Below are 6,455 nucleotides of genomic sequence, written 5' to 3' on the forward strand. Positions count from 1 at the left end.
CCCTTTGACGCAGCAGTTCCACTTGTAGGGATTTTAACTAAAATTAGTTTACACATGTGGAAAAAGTCAGATGTATAAAGTGATTTATTGAAACATAGTTTGTGTAAGCAATTGGTTTGGAACTGATCTAAATGTCCTTAAATAAGCAAATAGTTAAACAAATTCTGATGTAGCCATATAATAGAATTCAGAGCTCTGAATTCATAAAAAATGATATAGAAATGTTTTATCTTAATATGTAACAAATTATAACATATCATTAAATGAAGCAGGAGAATGTATACAGTATGTAATTACTTGTGTAAAAGTAAGAAGGAAAGAAAAACCATATATACACTGAAATATGTTATATTTAATTTAAAAACTATAATATATGTATAATTGAAAATACATAAAATAATATATTGAATGATACTGAAGACAACTGAAAAATTAGTTGTCTTTGGATTTTATTTTTTCCGTTTTTCTCCCCAAAGCCCCCCGGTACATAGTTGTATATTCTTCGTTGTGGGTCCTAGTTGTGGCATGTGGGATGCTGCCTCAGCCTGGTTTGATGAGCAGTGCCATGTCCACGCCCAGGATTCGAACCGACGAAACACTGGGCCACCTGCAGTGGAGCAGGCAAACTTAACCACTCGGCCACGGGGCCAGCCCCTGAAAAATTAGTTGGCTTTGGAAAGAGGAATTAAGTAGCCAGGAAACAAGGGTGGAAATTTTCTTACTGTAGCTCTTTCTATGCATTTTAAATTTAGAACTACATTATTGAATTTCTAATTCAATTAGTTAATTAATTAAAATATGTACATTTAATTATGTATTTTTTACATGTAAATGACTGGTAGTTGACCCTAGGCTTCAAATCAGAATTTGTTCCTATAAATCACCGTATGTGTGTGTATTAAACAAAAGATGGAAAACAAAGAAAATATCAAAAATTACTTTCAAAGGTATAAAAAATATGACAAGTAAAGGAAAACATATCAATTACCATAATAAGGGTAAGTGGGTTAATCTTTCTTATAATTAACAAAAATGATACTATAATAACAAACATGATATGTTGATCTTCCAAACATTGTGATTACAATATTTAAATATACTATTTTGTTTAATTCTCAAAGCAACCCTATGAAGAAAATTTTCTTTTGTCTTTTTTGCTGAGGAAGATTCACCCTGAGCTAACACGTGTTGCCAATCTTCGTCTATTTACAAACCACCACAGCATGGCCACCGATAGACAAGTGGTGTAGGTCTGCACCTGGGAACTGAACCTGGGCCACTGAAGAGGAGCATGCCAATCTTAACCACTAGGCCACCAGGGCTGGCCCCAAAATACTTTTATTATGCTTATTAATGAGATGAAAAAAATGAGAGTGAAAAGAGTTAATCAATTTGCACAAGGACACATAGCTAATAAATGAAGGACTATATCTGTCTCCAAAATCAGCAGCATATTATGACATTAAGTATAAAATTATAAACCTCTTAAAGAAAAATACACCAACACTGGGTTAAAAAATAACAATCCATATGCTACTTATAACTGCGAATACAAAATCACAAAAATGTTAAAAATAAAAGAAATTGTGAATATATATGTCAGATAAATATAAACAATTACACAAGAAGTGACCGAGGATAGTAGGTATCCTATTTTCAATGTTGAAAATAGGAAGGAAGGAAAAAAGAGAAAAGGAAGATTGGAGGAAAAGAGAAAGCGAGGTTGGAGAAAAAAGAAGGATTAATAATAGAAAAGTAGGGCTTTAACTTCTGGTAAAGGCAGTGTGAATCAACCATCTCAGTGAAGGCAACTGGAAAAAAAGAAAAAGAAATTGATCTTTAAAGTATCAAAGAGCTGGGGCTTGCCCCGTGGCCGCGTGGTTAAGTTCGCGTGTTTCGTCGGTTCGAATCCTGGGCGCGGACATGGCACTGCTCATCAAACCATGCTGAGGCAGCATCCTACATGCCACAACTAGAAGGACCCACAACTAAGAATATACAACTATGTACCAGAGGGCTTTGGGGAGAAAAAGGAAAAAAATAAAATCTTCAAAGTATCAAAGATTAACAATATTGCAAGGAATGATTTTGCTCAAATCTAGAATCTTCAAAGGAGGAAGCCCAGTTCTCTAAGCCACTTTTGCCCTGAGGGTATTTGCAAAATGGGTTTTGACAGATTTACAGGGAAGGAGTACAAAAGCCAAAGTTAGCCAAAGGTAATTAATCCCCTTCAAGTTTGCCAGTCTGATAGGACTTCCAAAGGGCTCCATCTTCGGAGTAAGGGTGAACTGAAAGTAAAACAGCTCTCATGTAGACTTGTGGCCTGGATACATAGGATCTCAATGGCACAGAGAATGACACATAAGGACCAAGAACTAGCAGAAATAAGAGACAGTTACTTGGGGGGCTGGCCTGGTGGCGCAGCAGTTAAGTGCACATGTTCTGCTTCTCAGTGGCCTAGGGTTCGCCGTTCGGATCCTGGGTGCGGACACAGCATCACTTGGCAAGCTATGCTGTGGTAGGCATCCTACATACAAAGTAGAGGACGATGGGCACGGATGTTAGCTCAGGGCCAGGCTTCCTCAGCAAAAAGAGGACTGGCAGTAGTTAGCTTGGGGCTAATCTTCCTCAAAAAAAAAAAAGAGAGAGACAGTCACTCAGGCTTCTTTCCACGTATCCAGGAGTCACCACACAAAACAGACACACATTTTAAAAAGATATTAAAAAATATTTTGCACCACCACCTCCACCTTTTGATCCAAATATCCAATGAGACAGACCCTCTTATATATATATATATATATATATATATACATATATATATGTATGTATGTATTCATTCTTCTCTTCTTCCCTACAAACACACCTTCAATTTTGCTTGCAGCAACAATTTGTCCAGCTAAAACTGTCACTTTCTAGCCCAATTTGAGATTAAGACTGGCCTTATGACCTCATTCTGGCCAATTAATGTAATTAAATGGGTAGGACTTCCAGGAAAAAATTTTTTAAGTGGTAGATTCTCATTGTACGTGTTTTTACTCTTTTCGCTTGCCTTTCCACTTACTGCTTGTTTGGAAAAACGGCCGCCATCTTGTTAAACTAAGGACAAATGCCTCATGGAAAAGATGGTGAAACAGAAAAACAGAAGGAGCTAGGTCCTGATGGCATCATTGTACCTTCATACTAGCCCCAACTGCCTACTTGGGCCTTTTGGTTACATGAAAAACAAGCAAAAACATGTATTTAAAGCCACTGTCAGTTGTTTTCCTGATACTTAAACACAAACTCTTTTTGGAACTTATATATTTCAGGTCTAGACCTCAGAGAAAACTGAATTATTATCTTGCTAGGATGTCAAGGCTGCTTTTTGAGTGGATAGAGGACTTCTGTTACTACACTCTACTGCCACTTTGACATCCACTGCGCTCAGAATACACTTCGAACTCCTCAGCCTACATTCAAAGCTCTGTGTAATCAACCATACTCCACCTGTTCAGTCATTTGGCTGGATGTTCCTTACAGTTAATCTCCCAAGTTTCCATCAAGAAAAGTTCTTCACAGGTTCTCCAAAGCCAAAGACAGTCTGACCTCCAATCTCTGTTCTCACTCCTGCAAGATTTCCCAGACTGTCTTGCTCACATCAATTCTTCCCTTTATGAACTCTCTTTGTACTTACTAGTTATATCACTTACTTTGTCAATTAGTGATATACCCTTCGACAATGTTATTTACCTCGTATGTATGTATCCTATATTTTCAACCAGATTGAATGTTTCTAGATACACCTCCTTCAACATTTAGTACAATGCAATAGGCAAGACATGTCTAACTTATTGAATAAACAAATGAAAAACTGATGAATAAATCTTTTCACATTCTTGATGATAGTGATGATGCAAGTTTCTTTTCAGAAGGCTTAACCTCCATGTTTCACATCTTGCCCATCTCTACTTACTCCAAAAGAGTATGAGGCATAACATGATGATACATCCTAGTGAGTCACCTAGGCAACCCCATAATGACATCCTTCAGAATATTGGATACTTGTTGTTTCTCATCCTCTCATCTGAAACATTCTATAAAAATAAAGAATAAGGCATTACTGTGTGGCACGTATTTTGTTTTCATCTATGTAAATTTTGTGATATTAAAATGGTTCTAGAAATTTAGATGATAAAACATATTTTTAAATTGGTTGTGTGTTACATAGATCAATTTGCTGCATCTTTCAAATAAAACAGAGAAAAAATTATTGTAATTCCTATTTCAATTTTAGATCTTTTAAATAATGTATAATTATACTCATTTACTAATGGCAATTAACATTTGTGAGGCATTTACATTTATAAGGTGCATTCACATCTATATCCTCATTTATACCACTCAGCAAGATAATGATTACCCCCATTTAATATGAAGAAACTCAAATATGTTAAGTGACTTGCAGTGAGTGCCAAAACTGGAAAATATTCACAGGTTTTTTGATTCCAAATCCATTTCATTATTCCCTGTGGGCTTCAAAGGAAGGGATTCCATTGAATGTTAAATTTAAGATCAAGAATAATAAGGTCTTTCTATGAGTTTAAGGTCTTTAGATAATCTAACCCCTTTTTGCTTTTGTTGTGAAAGAAGAAGCCATTACTATCTGGCATGGTATTTAATAGCATAAGCTCTAAGGTAGAATACCTCGGTTGGAAGCCTTATTAGCTATGGGATGCCAGGAAAGTTACTTAACCTCTCTGTGCCTAAAATTCCTAATGTGTGAAATCAGTGCAGTGATAGCACTTACGGGATTTATGTGAATTTTAAAGAGCTCACCACAATATTTGACCCATAATCAACTTCCAAAATGTTATTATTACTATTATTTTCTTAAAGATGACTATTCCTTGTATTCTGAATAATATTTATTATCTATATAGTATGCACAGTACTTGGCATATTGTCTTTGTGTCTCATTTACTTTTCCAAATAGTCAGTCCTGCAAGAAAAATATGATTATTCTCATTTTACAAATAAAGATATTGAAGTTGAGAGTGCATCAGTAGCAAGTCCAAGGTCTTGCTGCTAGATATTCTGCTTAGATTCATCTTACCTCAACCCTTGTTCTTTCCATCTCTCTCTGTTGGCCCTTTAATTGAACAGATGGACTGAATTTCACGTGATCTTTAGTTTGGTAAAGTCATAGAGATGGTGTGTACATTGTTCCCAGAGGACAAAGAGCTGCACTCCCCCAGCATGGCATCAGAGCGCCTTTGTTCTCAGCCAACACACAGAGAATCAGGCTGCATGTGCTGCCCAAGTAGAGTCCCAACAGGAAGGTCGCTGTTCACTCCAGGTTCTCTGATCATTTTATGCAACACCAATAAAGGCACTGTTTTGGGCTGTGATTCTCTTACTCTAGCTGAAAGGAAGATCAGTCTGGTAGAAAGATTGATACCAAGAGGGGAATAACGAGCTTAATCTCTTTCTCCCACAACCACCCCCATCCAATGCACATAATTCTAGGAAATCTAATGGATTCAAAAGAAGAATTTACTTAAATAAGTTTAGGTATCTTATCTTTTATTTAATAATAAAACTCTTAACTGCACTACAGAACCTGACTTGTGAAGAGGTGTGAAGAGGATAAAAGAAATGTAAACTACAGAACTGTAGAAATAAAAGCAGAAATTGTTTGGCTATTGGAACAGACTGCAGGTAGTGGGAAGTCTCTAAGGTGGGACCTTGGTTTAGGAGGTAGTGGGATTGGTTTGGAGATTAAGAGATTACAGTGGGTATAAATCTCAGTCTCTAAATGCAAGTGTGCAAGATAGGTCCCTTTCTTTATTTTCTTTTAACCAAATTAAGTCTGACCTTGAGTTCCTACCTCATTCATTTGATAATAAACTCAATTTGAGTCTTATTTGTATTTCCCATGGCTGTACTAGCATCTAAGAAGTGCCTGGTCCATGTCGTTTGGAAGGTAGAGGAATGACCTCTAGACTTTAGGCCATTATGGCTACCATGGACATTCTCATTGTCACAATGAGTGTCCAAAAGACCAGAGGGTATTTTCTCTGCACTCTATGTTTGAAACAAGAATCTTTTCCAAGGCTAGGAATCATACCACATACAGTCCACCATCCCTAGGTACATATAGGTCTATCTCCTTTCAGGTCTTGCCTCCTCAAGGTACCAACACTAAGTGGCAGGACATCCTTGCTTGCTCCACTCCAATTCATACCTATTTTCCAACTTGTTTTACAGTCTTAAAATATCTTCCCTTCTCCCTTCTAATTACCGCTTCTCCTTTCAAATTCACTCCCTTCTCCTCAAAGGCAATAATCACAATTTCTTCAATAAGCTCAAAGAAATATTGAAGACAAAGAACAATTAACAGGAAAATGTTCACTATATTATATTGAGTGAAAATCAGCATGGCACAAAACCGTAGATGTCAGATGGAAAACTTT

The 6,455-nt window shown here is 36.6% G+C and overlaps 1 long non-coding RNA gene across 1 annotated transcript; it reads right to left on the bottom strand.

Annotated features, from left to right (window-relative positions):
- Positions 1 to 2,399: 2,399 nt before the first annotated feature.
- LOC139041110 (uncharacterized) lies at positions 2,400 to 5,234 on the bottom strand. Its single transcript, XR_011495713.1, has 3 exons — positions 5,096 to 5,234; positions 3,956 to 4,076; positions 2,400 to 2,627 (listed from the first exon to the last, which is right to left on the bottom strand). It is a non-coding gene; the product is annotated as an uncharacterized lncRNA (long non-coding RNA).
- Between the last annotated feature and the right edge of the window lie 1,221 nt (positions 5,235 to 6,455).

This window comes from Equus asinus, chromosome 20 (assembly GCF_041296235.1).
Source record: "Equus asinus isolate D_3611 breed Donkey chromosome 20, EquAss-T2T_v2, whole genome shotgun sequence".
Lineage (NCBI taxonomy): Eukaryota > Metazoa > Chordata > Mammalia > Perissodactyla > Equidae > Equus > Equus asinus.